The following is a 21,472-nucleotide window of genomic DNA, read 5'->3' on the forward strand; positions in this document are numbered from 1 at the left end:
ATACCAAAAGGAACAATGTGAAACTTAGTCTGGTGCTCTCATAGCCCATAAGTAGTGCATATGATCTCTCACTTTTAATAATAAACACCATGAATGTGAGAGTAAATTTCCACAATCACGCAGACCAATGAACCTGCTGGGGGAAACAGAAGGAATGTCCAAATACAAAATGTTGGAGAAGAAGAAGACACACTGATATCAGCTTAAAATAATGATCTATTTAAAAGATATCCAGGAGAGAAGTAAATACCAAAAGGAACAATGTGAGACATAGTCTGCGGCTCTCGTAGCTAATAGGTAGTGCACATGATTTCTCACTTTTAATAATAAACACCATGAATGTGAGAATAAATTTCCACAACCATGCAGTCCAATGAACCTGCTGGGGAAAACAGAAGCAATGGATATCCAGGAGAGAAGTACATACCAAAAGGTACAATGTGAAACTTAGTCTGCGGCTCTCGTAGCCCATAAGTAGTGCACATGATCTCTCCCTTTCAATAATAAGCACCTTGAATGTGAGAGTAAATTTCCATAACCATGCATTTCCAATGGACCTGCTGGGGAAAACAGAAGGAATGTCCAGTTACGAAATGTTGCAGAAGAAGAAGACACACTGATATCAGCTTAAAAGAATGAACTATTTAAAGGATATCCAGGAGAAAAGTACATACCAAAAGGGACTATGTGTAACTTAGTCTGCAGCTCTCGTATCCCATAAGTTGTGCACATGATCTCTCACTTTTAATAATAAACACCATGAATGTGAGAGTAAATTTCCACAACCACGCAGTCCAATGAACGTGTTGGGGAAAACAGAATTAATGTCCAGTTACGAAATGATAGAGAAGAAGAAGACACACTGATGTCAGCTTCAAAGAATAAACTATTTAAAGGATATCCAGGAGAGAAATACATACCAAAAGGAACCATGTGAAACATAGTCTGCAGCTCCCGTAGCATGAATAAGTAAACATGATCTTTCACTTTTAATAATAAACACAATGAATGTGAGAGTAAATTTCCACAACCATGCAGTCCAATGAAGATGCTGGGGAAAACAGAAGGAATGTCTAGTAACAAAATGTTGGAGAAGTAGAAGACACACTGATATCAGCTTAAAAGAATGAACTATTTAAAGGATATCCAGGAGAGAAGTACATACCAAAAGGAACAATGTGGAACTTAGTCTGCAGCTCTCGTAGCCCGTAAGTAGTGCACATGATCTCTCACTTTTAATAGTAAGCAATGTGGAACTTAGTCTGCAGCTCTCGTAGCCCGTAAGTAGTGCACATGATCTCTCACTTTTAATAATAAGCACCATGAATGTGAGGGTAAATTTCCACAACCACGCAGTCCAATGAACCTGCTGGGGAAAACAGAAGGAATGTCCAGTTACGAAATGTTGCAGAAGAAGAAGACACAATGATATCAGTTTAAAAGTATGAACTATTTAAAGGATATCCAGGAGAGAAGTACATACCAAAAGGAACAATGTCAAACTTAGTCTGCGGCTCTCGTAGCCCATAAGTAGTGCACATGGTCTCACACTTTTAATAATAAACACAATGATTGTGAGAGTAAATTTCCACAAACACGTAGTCCAATGAACCTGCTGGGGGAAACAGAAGGAATGTCCAGTTACGAAATGTTGCAGAAGAAGAAGACACACAGATATCAGCTGAAAAGAATGAACTATTTAAATGATATCCAGGAGATAAGTACTTACGAAAAAGGAACAATGTGAAACTTAGTCTGCGGTGCTCGTAGCCCATAAGTAGTGAACATGATCTCTCACTTTTAATAATAAACTCTATGAATGTGAGTGTAAATTTCCACAACCACGCAGTCCAATGAACCTGCTGGGGAAAACGAAATGAATGTCCAATTACGAAATGTTGGAGAAGAAGGAGACACACGGATATCAGCTTAAAAGAATGAACTATTTAAAGGATATCCAGGAGACAAGAACATACCAAAAGGAACAATGTGAAAATTAGTCTGCGTCTCCCGCAACCCATAAGTTGTGCACATGATCTCTCACTTTTAATAATAAACACCATGAATGTGAGAGTAGATTTCCACAACCACGCAGTCCAATGAACCTACTGGGGGATGCAGAAAGATTGTGCAGTTTCGATATGTTGCAGAAGATGAAGACACAATGATATCAGCTTAAAAGAATGAACTATTTAAAGGATATCCAGAAGAGAAGTACATACCAAAAGGAACAATGTGAAACTTAGTCTGAAGCTCCCATGTCATGAAGTAGTGCCCATGATCTCTCACTTTAATAATAAACACCATGAATGTGAGAGTAAATTTCCACAACCACGCAGTCCAATGAACCTGCTGGGGAAAACAGAAGGAATGTCTAGTAATAAAATGTTGGAGAAGAAGAAGACACACTGATATCAGCTTAAAAGAATGAACTATTTAAAGAATATCCAGGAGAGAAGTACATACCAAAAGGAACAATGTGAAACTTAGTCTGCAGCTCCCGAAGCCCGTAAGCACTGCACATGATCTCACACTTTTAATAATAAACACCATGAATGTGAGAGAAAATTTCCACAACCAGCAGTCCAATGAACCTGCTGGGGAAAACAGAAAGAATGTCCAGTTACGAAATGTTGGATGAGAAGAAGACACACGGATATCAGCTTAAAAGAATGAACTATTTAAAGGATATCCAGGAGAGAAGTTCATACCGAAAGGAACAATGTGAAATTAGTCTGCGGCTCCCTAGCTCATAAAAAAGTGCACATGATCTCTCACTTTTAATAATAAACACCATGAATGTGAGAGTAGATTTAGACAACCACGCAGTCCAATGAACCTGCTGGGGAAAACAGAAGCAATGTCCAATTACGAAATGTTGGAGAAGAAGAAGACACACTGATATCAGCTGAAAAGAATGAACTATTTAAATGATATCCAGGAGATAAGTACATACCAAAAGGAACAATGTGAAACTTAGTCTGCCTCTTTCGTAGCCCATAAGTAGTGCACATGATCTCTCCCTTTTAATAATAAGCACCATGAATGTGAGGGTAAATTTCCACAACCACGCAGTCCAATGAACCTGCTGGGGAAAACAGAAGGAATGTCCAGTTACGAAATGTTGCAGAAGAAGAAGACACAATGATATCAGCTTAAAAGTATGAACTATTTAAAGGATATCCAGGAAGGAGTACATACCAAAAGGACCAATGTAAAAATTAGTCTGCGGCTCCCATAGCCCATATGTAGTGCATATGGTCTCTCACTTTTAATAATAAACAGCATGAATGTGAGAGTAAATTTCCACAACCACGCAGTCCAATGAACCTGCTGGGGAAAACAGAAAGAATGTCCAGTTACAAAATGTTGGAGAAGAAGAAGACACACTGATATCAGCTTAAAAGAATGAACTATTAAAAGGATATCTAGGAGAGATGTACATACCAAAAGGAACAATGTGAAACTTAGTCTGGTGCTCTCATAGCCCATAAGTAGTGCATATGATCTCTCACTTTTAATAATAAACACCATGAATGTGAGAGTAAATTTCCACAATCACGCAGACCAATGAACCTGCTGGGGGAAACAGAAGGAATGTCCAAATACAAAATTTTGGAGAAGAAGAAGACACACTGATATCAGCTTAAAATAATGATCTATTTAAAAGATATCCAGGAGAGAAGTACATACCAAAAGGAACAATGTGAGACATAGTCTGCGGCTCTCGTAGCTAATAAGTAGTGCACATGATTTCTCACTTTTAATAATAAACACCATGAATGTGAGAATAAATTTCCACAACCATGCAGTCCAATGAACCTGCTGGGGAAAACAGAAGCAATGGATATCCAGGAGAGAAGTACATACCAAAAGGTACAATGTGAAACTTAGTCTGCGGCTCTCGTAGCCCATAAGTAGTGCACATGATCTCTCCCTTTCAATAATAAGCACCATGAATGTGAGAGTAAATTTCCATAACCATGCATTTCCAATGGACCTGCTGGGGAAAACAGAAGGAATGTCCAGTTACGAAATGTTGCAGAAGAAGAAGACACACTGATATCAGCTTAAAAGAATGAACTATTTAAAGGATATCCAGGAGAAAAGTACATACCAAAAGGGACTATGTGTAACTTAGTCTGCAGCTCTCGTATCCCATAAGTTTTGCACATAATCTCTCACTTTTAATAATAAACACCATGAATGTGAGAGTAAATTTCCACAACCACGCAGTCCAATGAACGTGTTGGGGAAAACAGAATTAATGTCCAGTTACGAAATGATAGAGAAGAAGAAGACACACTGATGTCAGCTTCAAAGAATAAACTATTTAAAGGATATCCAGGAGAGAAATACATACCAAAAGGAACCATGTGAAACATAGTCTGCAGCTCCCGTAGCATGAATAAGTAAACATGATCTTTCACTTTTAATAATAAACACAATGAATGTGAGAGTAAATTTCCACAACCATGCAGTCCAATGAACCTGCTGGGGAAAACAGAAGCAATGTCCAGTTACAAAATGTTGGAGAAAAAGAAGACACACTGATATCATCTTAAAAGAATGAATTATTTAATGGATATCCAGGAGAGAAGTACATACCAAAAGGTACAATGTGAAACTTAGTCTGAGGCTCCCGTAGCATGAAGAAGTGCACATGATCTCTCACTTTTAATAATAAACACCATGAATGTGAGAGAAAATTTCCACAACCATGCAGTCCAATGAACCTGCTGGGGAAAACAGAAGGAATGTTCAGTTAATAAATTTCCAGAAGAAGAAGACACGATGATATAAGCTTCAAAGAATGAACTATTTAAAGGATATCCAGGAGAGAAGTTCATACCAAAAGGAACAATGTGAAACTTTGTCTGCGGCTCTCGTAGAACATAAGTATGGCACATGATCTATCACTTTTAATAATAAACACCATGAATGTGAGAGTAAATTCCCACAACCACGCAGTCCAATGAACCTGCTGGGAAATACAGAATGAATGTATAGTTACGAAATGTTGGAGAAGAAGAAGACACACTGATATCAGCTTAAAATAATGATCTATTTAAAGGTTATCTAGGAGAGAATTACATACGAAAAGGAACAATGTGAAACTTAGTATGCGCCTCTCGTAGCCCGTAAGTAGTGCACATGATCTCTCATTTTTAATAATAAACACCATGAATATGAGAGTAAATTTCCACAAACTTGCAGCCCAATGAACCTGCTGTGGAAAACAGAAGGAATGTCCAGTTAAGAAATTTGCAGAAGAAGAAGACACAATGATATCAGCTTAAAAGAATGAACTATAAAAAGGATATCTGGGAAAGAAGTATATACCGAAAGGAACAATGTGAAACTTAGTCTGCGGCTTTCGTAGCCCATAAGTAGTGCACATGATCTCTCCCTTTTAATAATAAGCACCATGAATGTGAGAGTAAATTTCCACAACCACGCAGTCCAATGGACCTGCTGGGGAAAACAGAAGGAATGCCCAGTTACGAAATGTTGCAGAAGAAGAAGACACACTGATATCAGCTTAAAAGAAAGAACTATGTAAAGGATAACCAGGAGAAAAGAACATACCAAAAGGAACAATGTGAAACTTAGTCTGCAGCTCTCGTGGCACATAAGTAGTTCACATGATGTCTCACTTTTAATAATAAACACCATGAATGTGAGAGTAAATCTCCAAAACCACGCAGTCCAATGAACCTGCCGGGGAAAACAGAATGAATGTCCAGATACGAAATGTTGGAGAAGAAGAAGATACACTGATATCAGCTTAAAAGAATGAACTATTTAAAGGATATCCAGGAGAGAAGTTCATACCAAAAGGAACAGTTTGAAACTTAGTCTGCGGTTCTCGTAGCCCATAAGTAGTGCACATGATCCCTCACTTTTAATAATAAACACAATGATTGTGAGAGTAAATTTCCACAAACACGTAGTCCAATGAACCTGCTGGGGGAAACAGAAGGAATGTCCAGTTACGAAATGTTGCAGAAGAAGAAGACACACAGATATCAGCTGAAAAGAATGAACTATTTAAATGATATCCAGGAGATAAGTACTTACGAAAAAGGAACAATGTGAAACTTAGTCTGCGGTGCTCGTAGCCCATAAGTAGTGAACATGATCTCTCACTTTTAATAATAAACTCTATGAATGTGAGTGTAAATTTCCACAACCACGCAGTCCAATGAACCTGCTGGGGAAAACAAAATGAATGTCCAATTACGAAATGTTGGAGAAGAAGAAGATACACTGATATCAGCTTAAAAGAATGAACTATTTAAAGGATATCCAGGAATGAAGTTCATACCAAAAGGAACAGTTTGAAGCTTAGTCTGCGGTTCTCGAAGCCCATAAGTAGTGCACATGATCTCTCACTTTTAATAATAAACACCATGAATGTGAAAGTAAATTTCCACAACCACGCTGTCCAATGAACCTGCTGGGGAAAACAGAAAGAATGTCCATTTACGAAATGTTGGAGGAGAAGGAGACACACGGATATCAGCTTAAAAGAATGAACTATTTAAAGGATATCCAGGAGACAAGAACATACCAAAAGGAACAATGTGAAAATTAGTCTGCGTCTCCCGTAGCCCATAAGTTGTGCACATGATCTCACACTTTTAATAATAAACACCATGAATGTGAGAGTAGATTTCCACAACCACGCTGTCCAATGAACCTGCTGGGGGATGCAGAAAGATTGTGCAGTTTCGATATGTTGCAGAAGATGAAGACACAATGATATCAGCTTAAAAGAATGAACTATTTAAAGGATATCCAGAAGAGAAGTACATACCAAAAGGAACAATGTGAAACTTAGTCTGAAGCTCCCATGGCATGAAGTAGTGCACATGATCTCTCACTTTAATAATAAACACCATGAATGTGAGAGTAAATTTCCACAACCACGCAGTCCAATGAACCTGCTGGGGAAAACAGAAGGAATGTCTAGTAATAAAATGTTGGAGAAGAAGAAGACACACTGATATCAGCTTAAAAGAATGAACTATTTAAAGGATATCCAGGAGAGAAGTACATACCAAAAGGAACAATGTGAAACTTAGTCTGCAGCTCTCGAAGCCCGTAAGCACTGCACATGATCTCTCACTTTTAATAATAAACACCATGAATGTGAGAGTAAATTTCCACAACCATGTAGTCCAATGGACCTGCTGGGGAAAATAGAAGGAATGTCCAGTTAAGAAATTTGCAGAAGAAGAAGACACAATGATATCAGCTTAAAAGAATGAACTATTTAAAGGATATCTAGGAAAGAAGTACATACCGAAAGGAACAATGTGAAACTTAGTCTGCGGCTCTCAAAGCCCATAAGTAGTGCACATGATCTCTCACTTTTAATAATAAACACCATGAATGTGAGAGTAAATTTCCACAACCACGTAGTCCAATGAACCTGCTGGGGAATACATAATGAATGTATAGTTACGAAAAGTTGGAGAAGAAGACACACTGAAGTCAGCTTATAATAATGATCTATTTAAAGGATATCTAGGAGAGAAGTACATACGAAAAGGAACAATGTGAAACTTAGTCTGCGCCTCTCGTAGCCCATAAGTAGTGCACATGATCTTTCATTTTTAATAATAAACACCATGAATATGAGAGTAAATTTCCACAACCACGCAGTCCATTGGACCTGCTGGGGAAAACAGAATGGATGTCCAGTTACGAAAAGTTGGAGAAGAAGATGACACACTGATATCAGCTTAAAAGAATGAACTATTTAAAGGATATCCAGGAGAGAAGTTCATACCAAAAGGAACAATGTGAAACTTTGTCTGCGGCTCTCGTAGCCCAAAAGTAGTGCACATGGTCACTCACCTTTAATAATAAACACCATGAATGTGAGAGTAAATTTCCACAACCATGCAGTCCAATGAACCTGCTGGGGCAAACAGAGGGAATGTCCAGTTACGAAATGTTGCAGAAGAAGAAGACAGACTGATATCAGCTTAAAAGAATGAACTGTTTAATGGATATCAAGGAGAGAACAGTACATACCACAAGGAACCATGTGAAACTTAGTCTGCGGATCTCGTAGCCCATAAGTAGTGCACATGATCTCTCACTTTTAATAATAAACACCATGAATGTGAGAGTAAATTTCCACAACCACGCAGTCCAATGAACCTGCTGGGGAAAACAGAATTAATGTCCAGTTATGTAATGTTGGAGAAGAAGAAGACACACTGATATCAGCTTAAAGGAATGAACTATTTATAGGATATCCAGAAGAGATGTACATACCAAAAGGAACAATGTGAAACTTAGTCTGCGGCTCTCATAGCCCATAAGTAGTGCATACGATCTCTCACTTTTAATAATAAACACCATGAATGTGAGACAAATTTCGAGAACCCACGCAAGTCCAATGAACCTGCTGGGGAAACAGAAGGAATGTCCAATTCCGAAATGTTGGAGAAGAAGAAGACACACTGATATCAGCTTAAAATAATGATCTATTTAAAGGATATCCAGGGGAGAAGTACATACCAAAAGGAACAATGTGAAACTTAGTCTGCGGATCTCGTAGCCCATAAGTAGTGCACATGATCTCTCACTTTTAATAATAAACACCATGTACGTGAGTCAAATTTCCACAACCACGCAAGTCCAATGAACCTGCTGGGGAAAACAGAAGCAATGTCCAATTCCGAAATGTTGGAGAAGAAGAAGACACACTGATATCAGCTTTGATCTATTTAAAGGATATCCAGGAGAGAAGTACATACCAAAAGGAACAATGTGAAAGTTAGTCTGCAGCTCTCTTAGCCCATGAGTAGTGCACATGATCTGTCACTTTTAATAATAAACACCATGAATGTGAGAGTAAATTTCCAAAACCACGCAGTGCAATGAACCAGCTGGGGAAAACAGAAGCAATGTCCAGTTACAAAATGTTGGAGAAGAAGAATACACAGTGATATCATCTAAAATGAATGAATTATTTAATGGATATCCAGGAGAGAAGTACATACCAAAAGGTACAATGTGAAACTTAGTCTGCAGCTCTCGTAGTACGTAAGTAGTGCACATGATATCTCACTTTTAATAATAAACACCGTGAATGTGAGAGTAAATTTCCAAAACCACACAGTCCAATGAACCTGCTGGGGAAAACAGAAGCAATGTCCAATTACGAAATGTTGGAGAAGATGAAGACACACTGATATCAGCTTAAAATAATGATCTATTTAAAGGATATCCAGGACTGAAGTACATACCGAAAGGAACATTGTGAAAGTTAGTCTGCGGTTCTCATAGCCCATAAGTAGTGCACATGATCTGTCACTTTTAATAATAAACACCATGAATGTGAGAGTAAATGTCCACAACCACGAAGTCCAATGAACCTGCTGGGGAAAACAGAAGAAATGTATAGTTACCAAATGATGGAGAAGAAGAATACACACTGATATCATCTAAAAAGAATGTACTATTTAAAGGATATCTAGGAGAGAAGTACATACCAAAAGGAACAATGTGAAACTTAGTCTGCCGCTCTCGTAGCCTGTAAGTATGGCACATGATCTATCACTTTTAATAATAAACACCATGAATGTGAGAGTAAATTCCCACAACCACGCAGTCCAGTGAACCTGCTGGGGAATACAGAATGAATGTATAGTTACGAAATGTTGGAGAATAAGAAGACACACTGATATCAGCTTAAAATAATGATCTATTTAAAGGATATCCAGGAGAGAAGTACATACCAAAAGGAACAATGTGAAACTTAGTCTGCACCTCTCGTAGCCCATAAGTAGTGCGCATGATCTCTCACTTTTAATAGTAAACATCATGATTATGAGAGTAAATCAGTCCAATGAACCTGCTGGGGAAAACAGAAGGAATGTCCAGTAAAGAAATTTGCAGAAGAAGAAGAGACAATGATATCAGCTTAAAAGAATGAACTATTTAAAGGATATCTAGGAGAGATGTACATACCAAAAGGAACAATGTAGAACTTAGTCTGGGGCTTTCGTAGCCCATAAGTAGTGCACATGATCTCTCCCTTTTAATAATAAGCACCATGAATGTGAGAGTAAATTTCCACAACCACGCAGTCCAATGGACCTGCTGGGGAAAACAGAAGGAATGCCCAGTTACGAAATGTTGCCGAAGAAGAAGACACACTGATATCAGCTTAAAAGAATGAACTATTTAAAGGATATCCAGGAGAGAATTTCATACCAAAAGGAACAATGTGAAACTTAGTCTGCGGTTCTCGAAGCCCATAAGTAGTGCACATGATCTCTCACTTATAATAATAAACACCATGAATGTGAGAGTAGATTTCCAAAATTACACAGTCCAATGAACCTGCTGGGGTAAACAGAAGGAATGTCCAGTTACGAATTGTTAGAGAAGAAGAAGACACACTGATATCAGGTTAAAAGAAACAACTATTTAAAGGATATCCAGGAGAGAAGTACATACCAAAAGGAACAATGTAAAACTTAGTCTGCGGCTGTCGTAGCATGAAGTAGTGCACATGATCTCTCACTTTTAATAATAAACACCATGAATGTGAGAGTAAATTTCCACAACCACGCAGTCCAATGAACCTGCTGGGGCAAAGAGAAGGAATGTCCAGTTACGAAATGTTGCAGAAGAAGAAGACAGACTGATATCACCTTAAAAGAATGAACTGTTTAATGGATATCAAGGAGAGAACAGTACATACCAAAAGGAACCACGTGAAACTTAGTCTGCGGATCTCGTAGCCCATAAGTAGTGCACATGGTCTCTCACTTTTAATAATAAACACCATGAATGTGAGAGTAAATTTCCACAACCACGCAGTCCAATGAACCTGCTGTTGAAAACAGAAGGAATGTCCAGTAAAGAAATTTGCAGAAGAAGAAGAGACAATGATATCAGCTTAAAAGAATGAACTATTTAAAGGATATCTAGGAGAGATGTACATACAAATAGGAACAATGTAGAACTTAGTCTGCGGCTTTCGTAGCCCATAAGTAGTGCACATGATCTCTCACTTTTAATAATAAACACCATGAATGTGAGAGTAAATTTCCACAACCACGCCGTCAAATGGACCTGCTGGGGAAAACAGAAGGAATGTCCAGTTACGAAATGTTGCAGAAGAAGAAGACACACTGATATCAGCTTAAAATAATGATCTATTTAAAGGATATCCAGGAGAGAAGTACATACCAAAAGGAACAATGTGAAACTTAGTATGCGGCTGTCGTAGCATGAAGTAGTGCACATGATCTCTCACTTTTAATAATAAACACCATGAATGTGAGAGTAAATTTCCACAACCACGCAGTCCAATGAACCTGCTGCGGAAAACAGAAGCAATTTCCAGTTACAAAATGTTGGAGAAGAAGAATACACACTGATATCATCTAAAAAGAATGAATTATTTAATGGATATCCAGGAGAGAAGTACATACCAAAAGGTACAATGTGAAACTTAGTCTGCAACTCTCGTAGTACATAAGTAGTGCACATGATGTCTCACTTTTAATAATAAACACCATGAATGTGAGAGTAAATATCCAAAACCAAGCAGTCCAATGAACCTGCTGCAGAAAACAGAAGCAATGTCCAATTACGAAATGTTGGAGAAGAAGAAGACACACTGATATCAGCTTAAAATAATGATCTATTTAAAGGATATCCAGGAGAGAAGTACATACCAAAAGGAACAATGTGAAAGTTAGTCTGCGGCTCTCGTAGCCCATAAGTAGTGCACATGATCGGTCACTTTTAATAATAAACAACACGAATGTGAGAGTAAATTTCCACAACCACGCTGTCCAATGAACCTGCTGGGGAAAACAGAAGAAATGTCCAGTTATAAAATGTTGGAGAAGAAGAATACACACTGATGTCATCTAAAAAGAATGTACTATTTAAAGGATATCCAGGAGAGAAGTACATACCAAAAGGAACAATGTGAATCTTAGTCTGCGGCTCTCGTAGCCCAAAAGTAGTGCACATGATCACTCACCTTTAATAATAAACACCATGAATGTGAGAGTAAATTTCCAAAACCATGCAGTCGAATGAACCTGCTGGGGCAAACAGAAGGAATGTCCAGTTACGAAATGTTGCAGAAGAAGAAGACAGTCTGTGATCAGCTTAAAAGAATGAACTGTTCAATGGATATCAAGGAGAGAACTGTACATACCAAAAGGAACCATGTGAAACTTAGTCTGCGGATCTCGTAGCCCATAAGTAGTGCATACGATCTCTCACTTTTAATAATAAAAACCATGAGTGTGAGATAAATTTCCACAACCACGCAAGTTCAATGAACCTGCTGGGGAAAACAGAAGCAACGTCCAATTACGAAATGTTGGAGAAGACGAAAACACACTGATATCAGCTTAAAATAATGATCTATTTAAAGGACATCCAGGAGAGAAGTACATACCAAAAGGAACAATGTGAAACTTAGTATGCGGCTGTCGTAGCATGAAGTAGTGCACATGATCTCTCACTTTTAATAATAAACACCATGAATGTGAGAGTAAATTTCCACAACCACGCAGTCCAATGAACCTGCTGCGGAAAACAGAAGCAATTTCCAGTTACAAAATGTTGGAGAAGAAGAATACACACTGATATCATCTAAAAAGAATGAATTATTTAATGGATATCCAGGAGAGAAGTACATACCAAAAGGTACAATGTGAAACTTAGTCTGCAACTCTCGTAGTACATAAGTAGTGCACATGATGTCTCACTTTTAATAATAAACACCATGAATGTGAGAGTAAATATCCAAAACCAAGCAGTCCAATGAACCTGCTGCAGAAAACAGAAGCAATGTCCAATTACGAAATGTTGGAGAAGAAGAAGACACACTGATATCAGCTTAAAATAATGATCTATTTAAAGGATATCCAGGAGAGAAGTACATACCAAAAGGAACAATGTGAAAGTTAGTCTGCGGCTCTCGTAGCCCATAAGTAGTGCACATGATCGGTCACTTTTAATAATAAACAACACGAATGTGAGAGTAAATTTCCACAACCACGCTGTCCAATGAACCTGCTGGGGAAAACAGAAGAAATGTCCAGTTATAAAATGTTGGAGAAGAAGAATACACACTGATGTCATCTAAAAAGAATGTACTATTTAAAGGATATCCAGGAGAGAAGTACATACCAAAAGGAACAATGTCAAACTTAGTCTGCGGCTGTCGTAGCATGAAGTAGTGCACATGATCTCTCACTTTTAATAATACACGCCATGTATGTGAGAGTAAATTTTCACAACCACGCAGTCCAAAGAACCTGCTGGGGAAAACAGAAGGAATGTCCAGTTACGAAATGATGGAGAAGAAGATGACACACTGACGTCAGCTTAAAAGAAAGAACTATTTAAAGGATATCCAGGAGAGAAGTTCATATCAAAATGAACAATGTGCAACATAGTCTGCAAATCTCGTAGCCTGTAAGTAGTGCACATGATCTCTCACTTTTATTAATAAGGACCATGAATGTGAGAGTAAATTTCCACAACCACGCAGTCCAATGAACCTGCTGGGGAAAACAGAAGGAATGTCCAGTTACGAAATGTTGCAGAAGAAGAAGACACAATGATATCAGCTTAAAAGTATGAACTATTTAAAGGATATCCAGGAGAGAAGTACATACCAAAAGGAACAATGTGAAACTTAGTCTGCGGATCTCGTAGCCCATAAGTAGTGCACATGATCTCTCACTTTTAATAATAAACACCATGTACGTGAGTCAAATTTCCACAACCACGCAAGTCCAATGAACCTGCTGGGGAAAACAGAAGCAATGTCCAATTCCGAAATGTTGCAGAAGAAGAAGACACACTGATATCAGCTTAAAAGAATGAACTATTTAAAGGATATCCAGGAGAGAATTTCATACCAAAAGGAACAATGTGAAACTTAGTCTGCGGTTCTCGAAGCCCATAAGTTGTGCACATGATCTCTCACTTTTAATAATAAACACCACGAATGTGAGAGTAGATTTCCAAAACCACGCAGTCCAATGAACCTGCTGGGGTAAACAGAAGGAATGTCCAGTTACGAATTGTTAGAGAAGAAGAAGACACACTGATATCAGGTTAAAAGAAAGAACTATTTAAAGGATATCCAGCAGAGAAGTACATACCAAAAGGAACAATGTGAAACTTAGTCTGCGGCTGTCGTAGCATTAAGTAGTGCACATGATCTCTCACTTTTAATAATAAACACCATGAATGTGAGAGTAAATTTCCACAACCACGCAGTCCAATGAACCTGCTGGGGAAAACAGAAGGAATGTCCAGTTACGGAATGTTGGAGAAGAAGAAGACACACTGATATCAGCTTAAAATAATGATCTATTTAAAGGATATCCAGGAGAGAAGTACATACCAAAAGGAACAATGTGAAAGTTAGTCTGCGGCTCTCGTAGCCCATAAGTAGTGCACATGATCGGTCACTTTTAATAATAAACAACACGAATGTGAGAGTAAATTTCCACAACCACGCTGTCCAATGAACCTGCTGGGGAAAACAGAAGAAATGTCCAGTTATAAAATGTTGGAGAAGAAGAATACACACTGATGTCATCTAAAAAGAATGTACTATTTAAAGGATATCCAGGAGAGAAGTACATACCAAAAGGAACAATGTCAAACTTAGTCTGCGGCTGTCGTAGCATGAAGTAGTGCACATGATCTCTCACTTTTAATAATACACGCCATGTATGTGAGAGTAAATTTTAACAACCACGCAGTCCAATGAACCTGCTGGGGAAAACAGAAGGAATGTCCAGTTACGAAATGATGGAGAAGAAGATGACACACTGACGTCAGCTTAAAAGAAAGAACTATTTAAAGGATATCCAGGAGAGAAGTTCATATCAAAATGAACAATGTGCAACATAGTCTGCAAATCTCGTAGCCTGTAAGTAGTGCACATGATCTCTCACTTTTATTAATAAGGACCATGAATGTGAGAGTAAATTTCCACAACCACGCAGTCCAATGAACCTGCTGGGGAAAACAGAAGGAATGTCCAGTTACGAAATGTTGCAGAAGAAGAAGACACAATGATATCAGCTTAAAAGTATGAACTATTTAAAGGATATCCAGGAGAGAAGTACATACCAAAAGGAACAATGTGAAACTTAGTCTGCGGATCTCGTAGCCCATAAGTAGTGCACATGATCTCTCACTTTTAATAATAAACACCATGTACGTGAGTCAAATTTCCACAACCACGCAAGTCCAATGAACCTGCTGGGGAAAACAGAAGCAATGTCCAATTCCGAAATGTTGCAGAAGAAGAAGACACACTGATATCAGCTTAAAAGAATGAACTATTTAAAGGATATCCAGGAGAGAATTTCATACCAAAAGGAACAATGTGAAACTTAGTCTGCGGTTCTCGAAGCCCATAAGTTGTGCACATGATCTCTCACTTTTAATAATAAACACCACGAATGTGAGAGTAGATTTCCAAAACCACGCAGTCCAATGAACCTGCTGGGGTAAACAGAAGGAATGTCCAGTTACGAATTGTTAGAGAAGAAGAAGACACACTGATATCAGGTTAAAAGAAAGAACTATTTAAAGGATATCCAGCAGAGAAGTACATACCAAAAGGAACAATGTGAAACTTAGTCTGCGGCTGTCGTAGCATTAAGTAGTGCACATGATCTCTCACTTTTAATAATAAACACCATGAATGTGAGAGTAAATTTCCACAACCACGCAGTCCAATGAACCTGCTGGGGAAAACAGAAGGAATGTCCAGTTACGGAATGTTGGAGAAGAAGATGACACACTGATGTCAGCATAAAAGGAAGAACTATTTAAAGGATATCCAGGAGAGAAGTTCTTATCAAAAGGAACAATGTGAAACTTAGTCTGCAGCTCTCGTAGCATGTAAGTAGTTTACATGATCTCTCACTTTTAATAATAAGGACCATGAATGAGAGAGTAAATTTCCACAACCACGCAGTCCAATGAACCTGCTGGGGAAAACAGAAGGAATGTCCAGTTACGAAATGTTGGAGAAGAAGAAGACACACTGATATCAGCTTAAAAGAATGAACTATTTAAAGGATAACCAGGAGAGAATTTCATACCAAAAGGAACAATGTGAAACTTAGTCTGCGGTTCTCGAAGCCCATAAGTAGTGCTCATGATCTCTCACTTTTAATAAGAAACACCATGTATGTGAGAGTAAATTTCCACAACCACGCAGTCCAATGAACCTGCTGGGGAAAACAGAAGGAATGTCCAGTTACAAAATGTTGCAGAAGAAGAAGACACAGTATCATCAGCTTAAAAGAATGAACTATTTAAAGGATATCCAGGAGAGAAGTACATACCAAAAGGAACAAAGTGAAACTTAGTCTGCAGCTCTCGTAGCCCAAAAGTAGTGCACATGATCTCTCACTTTTAATAATAAACACTATGAATGTGAGAGTAAATTTCCACAACCATGCAGTCCAATGAACCTGCTGGGGCAAAGAGAAGGAATGTCCAGTTACGAAATGTTGCAGAAGAAGAAGACACACTGATATCAGCTTAAAAGAATGAACTGTTTAATGGATATCAAGGAGAGAACAGTACATACCAAAAGGAACCACGTGAAACTTAGTCTGCGGATCTCGTAGAACATAAGTAGTGCACATGATCTCTCACTTTTAATAATAAACACCATGAATGTGAGAGTAAATTTCCAGAACCACGCAGTCCAATGAATCTGCTGTTGAAAACAGAAGGAATGTCCAGTAAAGAAATTTGCAGGAGAAGAAGAGACAATGATATCAGCTTAAAAGAATGAACTATTTAAAGGATATCTAGGAGAGATGTACATACCGAAAGGAACAATGTAGAACTTAGTCTGCGGCTTTCGTAGCCCATAAGTAGTGCACATTATCTCTCCCTTTTAATAATAAGACCAATGAAATTGAGAGTAAATTTTCACAACCACGCCGTCAAATGGACCTGCTGGGGAAAACAGAAGGAATGTCCAGTTACGAAAAGTTGGAGAAGAAGAAGACACACTGATATCAGCTTAAAAGAATGAACTATTTAAAGGATAACCAGGAGAAAAGAACATACCAAAAGGTACAATGTGAAACTTAGTCTGCATCTCTCGTAGCACATAAGTAGTGCACATGATGTCTCACTTTTAATAATAAACACCATGAATGTGAGAGTAGATTTCCAAAACCACGCAGTCCAATGAACCTGCTGGGGTAAACAGAAGGAATGTCCAGTTACGAATTGTTAGAGAAGAAGAAGACACATTGATATCAAGTTAAAAGAAAGAACTATTTAAAGGATATCCAGGAGTGAAGTACATACCAAAAGGAACAATGTGAAACTTTGTCTGCGGCTGTCGTAGCATGAAGTAGTGCACATGATCTCTCACTTTTAATAATAAACACCAAGAATGTGAGAGTAAATTTCCACAACCACGCAGTTCAATGAACCTGCTGGGGAAAACAGAAGGAATGTCCAGTTACGGAAAGTTGGAGAAGAAGATGACACACTGATGTCAGCTTAAAAGGAAGAACTATTTAAAGGATATCCAGGAGAGAAGTTCTTATCAAAAGGAACAATGTGAAACTTAGTCTGCAGCTCTCGTAGCATGTAAGTAGTTTACATGATCTCCCACTTTTAATAATAAGGACCATGAATGTGAGAGTAAATTTCCACAACCACGCAGTCCAATGAACCTGCTGGGGAAAACAGAAGGAATGTCCAGTTACGAAATGTTGGAGAAGAAGAAGACAAACTGATATCAGCTTAAAAGAATGAACTATTTAAAGGATATCCAGGAGAGAATTTCATACCAAAAGGAACAATGTGAAACTTAGTCTGCGGTTCTCGAAGCACATAAGTAGTGCACATGATCTCTCACTTTTAATAAGAAACACCATGTATGTGAGAGTAAATTTCCACAACAACGCAGTCCAATGAACCTGCTGGGGAAAACAGAAGGAATGTCCAGTTACAAAATGTTGCGGAAGAAGAAGACACAGTAATATCAGCTTAAAAGAATGAACTATTTAAAGGATATCCAGGAGAGAAGTACATACCAAAACGAACAAAGTGAAACTTAGTCTGCAGCTCTCGTAGCCCAAAAGTAGTGCACATGATCTCTCACTTTTAATAATAAACACCATGAATGTGAGAGTAAATTTCCACAACCATGCAGTCCAATGAACCTGCTGGGGCAAAGAGAAGGAATGTCCAGTTACAAAATGTTGGAGAAGAAGAATACACACTGATATCATCTAAAAAGAATGAATTATTTAATGGATATCCAGGAGAGAAGTACATACCAAAAGGTACAATGTGAAACTTAGTCTGCAACTCTCGTAGTACATAAGTAGTGCACATGATGTCCCACTTTTAATAATAAACACCATGAATGTGAGAGTAAATTTCCAAAACCAAGCAGTCCAATGAACCTGCTGCAGAAAACAGAAGCAATGTCCAATTACGAAATGTTGGAGAAGAAGAAGACACACTGATATCAGCTTAAAATAATGATCTATTTAAAGGATATCCAGGAGAGAAGTACATACCAAAAGGAACAATGTGAAAGTTAGTCTGCGGCTCTCGTAGCCCAAAAGTAGTGCACATGATCTCTCACTTTTAATAATAAACACAATCAATGTGAGAGTAAATTTCCACAACCATGTAGTCCAATGAACCAGCTGGGGAAAACAGGAGGAATGTCCAGTTAAAAAATTTCCAGACGAAGAAGACACAATGATATCAGCTTAAAAGAATGAACTATTTAATGGATATCCAGGAGAGAAAGAAGTACATACCAAAAGGAACAATGTGAAACTTAGTCTGCGGCTCTCGTAGCCCAAAAGTAGTGCACATGATCTCTCACTTTTAATAATAAACACCATGAATGTGAGAGTAAATTTCCACAACCATGCAGTCCAATGAACCTGCTGGGGCAAAGAGAAGGAATGTCCAGTTACGAAATGTTGCAGAAGAAGAAGACAGACTGATATCAGCTTAAAAGAATGAACTGTTTAATGGATATCAAGGAGAGAACAGTACATACCAAAAGGAACCACGTGAAACTTAGTCTGCGGATCTCGTAGTCCATAAGTAGTGCACATGATCTCTCACTTTTAATAATAAACACCATGAATGTGAGAGTAAATTTCCACAACCACGCAGTCCAATGAACCTGCTGTTGAAAACAGAAGGAATGCCCAGTTACGAAATGTTGGAGAAGAAGAAGACACACTGATATCAGCTTAAAAGAATGAACTATTTAAAGGATAACCAGGAGAAAGGAACATACCAAAAGGTACAATGTGAAACTTAGTCTGCAGCTCTCGTAGCACATAAGTAGTGCACATGATGTCTCACTTTTAATAATAAACACCATGAATGTGAGAGTAGATTTCCAAAACCACGCAGTCCAATGAATCTGCTGGGGTAAACAGAAGGAATGTAAAGTTACGAAATGTTAGAGAAGGAGAAGACACACTGATATCAGGTTAAAAGAAAGAACTATTTAAAGGATATCCAGGAGAGAAGTACATACCAAAAGGAGCAATGTGAAAGTTAGACTGCGGCTCCAGTAGCATGAAGTAGTGCACATGATCTCTCACTTATAATAATAAACACCATGAATGTGAGAGTAAATTTCCACAACCATGTAGTCCAATGAACCTGCTGGGGAAAACAGAAGGAATGTCCATTTAAAAAATTTGCAGAAGAAGAAGACACAATGATATCAGCTTAAAAGAATGAACTATTTAATGGATATCCAGGAGAGAAGTACATACCAAAAGGAACAATGTGAAACTTAGTCTGCGGCTCTCGTAGCCCAGAAGTAGTGCACATGATCTCTCACTTTTAATAATAAACACCATGAATGTGAGAGTAAATTTGCACAACCATGCAGTCCAATGAACCTGCTGGGGCAAATAGAAGGAATGTCCAGTTTCGAAATGTTGCAGAAGAAGAAGACAGACTGATATCAGCTTAAAATAATGATCTATTTAAAGGATATCCGGGAGAGAAGTACATACCAGAAGGAACAATGTGAAAGTTAGTCTGCGGCTCTCGTAGCCGATAAGTAGTGCACATGATCTGTCACTTTTAATAATAAACACCATGAATGTGAGAGTAAATTTCCACAGCCACGCAGTCCAATGAACCTGCTGGGAAAACAGAAGCAATGTCCAGTTACAAAATGTTGGAGAAGAAGAATACACACTGATATCATCTTAAAAGAATGACCTATTTAATGGATATCCAGGAGAGAAGTACATACCAAAAGGAACAATGTGAAACTTAGTCTGCGGCTCTCGTAGCCCAAAAGTAGAGCACATGATCACTCACCTTTAATAATAAACACCATGAATGTGAGAGTAAATTTCCAAAAGCATGCAGTCCAATGAACCTGCTGCGGAAAACAGAAGCAATGTCCAATTACGAAATGTTGGAGAAGAAGATGACACACTGATATCAGCTTAAAATAATGATCTATTTAAAGGATATCCAGGAGAGAAGGTCATACCAAAAGGAACAATGTGAAAGTTAGTCTGCGGCTCTCGTCGCCCATAAGTAGTGCACATGATCGGTCACTTTTAATAATAAACACCATGAATGTGAGAGTAAATTTCCACAACCACGCTGTCCAATGAACCTGCTGGGGAAAACAGAAGAAATGTCCAGTTACAAAATGTTGGAGAAGAAGAATACACACTGATGTCATCTAAAAAGAATGTACTATTTAAAGGATATCCAGGAGAGAAGTACATACCAAAAGGAACAATGTGAAACTTAGTCTGCGTCTCTCGTAGCCTGTAAGTAGTGCACATGATCTCTCACTTTTATTAATAAGGACCATGAATGTGAGAGTAAATTTCCACAACCACGCAGTCCAATGAACCTGCTGGGGGTAACAGAAGGAATGTCCAGTTACGAAATGATGGAGAAGAAGATGACACACTGACGTCAGCTTAAAAGAAAGAACTATTTAAAGGATATCCAGGAGAGAAGTTCATATCAAAATGAACAATGTGCAACATAGTCTGCAGCTCTCGTAGCCTGTAAGTAGTGCACATGATCTATCACTTTCATTAATAAGGACCATGAATGTGAGAGTAAATTTCCACAACCACGCAGTCCAATGAACCTGCTGGGGAAAACAGAAGGAATGTCCAGTTACGAAATGTTGCAGAAGAAGAAGACACAATGATATCAGCTTAAAAGTATGAACTATTTAAAGGATATCCAGGAGAGAAGTACATACCAAAAGGAACAATGTGAAACTTAGTCTGCGGATTTCGTAGCCCATAAGTAGTGCATATGATCTCTCACTTTTAATAATAAACACCATGTACGTGAGTCAAATTTCCACAACCACGCAAGTCCAATGAACCTGCTGGGGAAAGCAGAAGCAATGTCCAATTCCGAA

Source organism: Schistocerca gregaria, chromosome 3, assembly GCF_023897955.1.
Source record: "Schistocerca gregaria isolate iqSchGreg1 chromosome 3, iqSchGreg1.2, whole genome shotgun sequence".
NCBI classification, from domain to species: domain Eukaryota; kingdom Metazoa; phylum Arthropoda; class Insecta; order Orthoptera; family Acrididae; genus Schistocerca; species Schistocerca gregaria.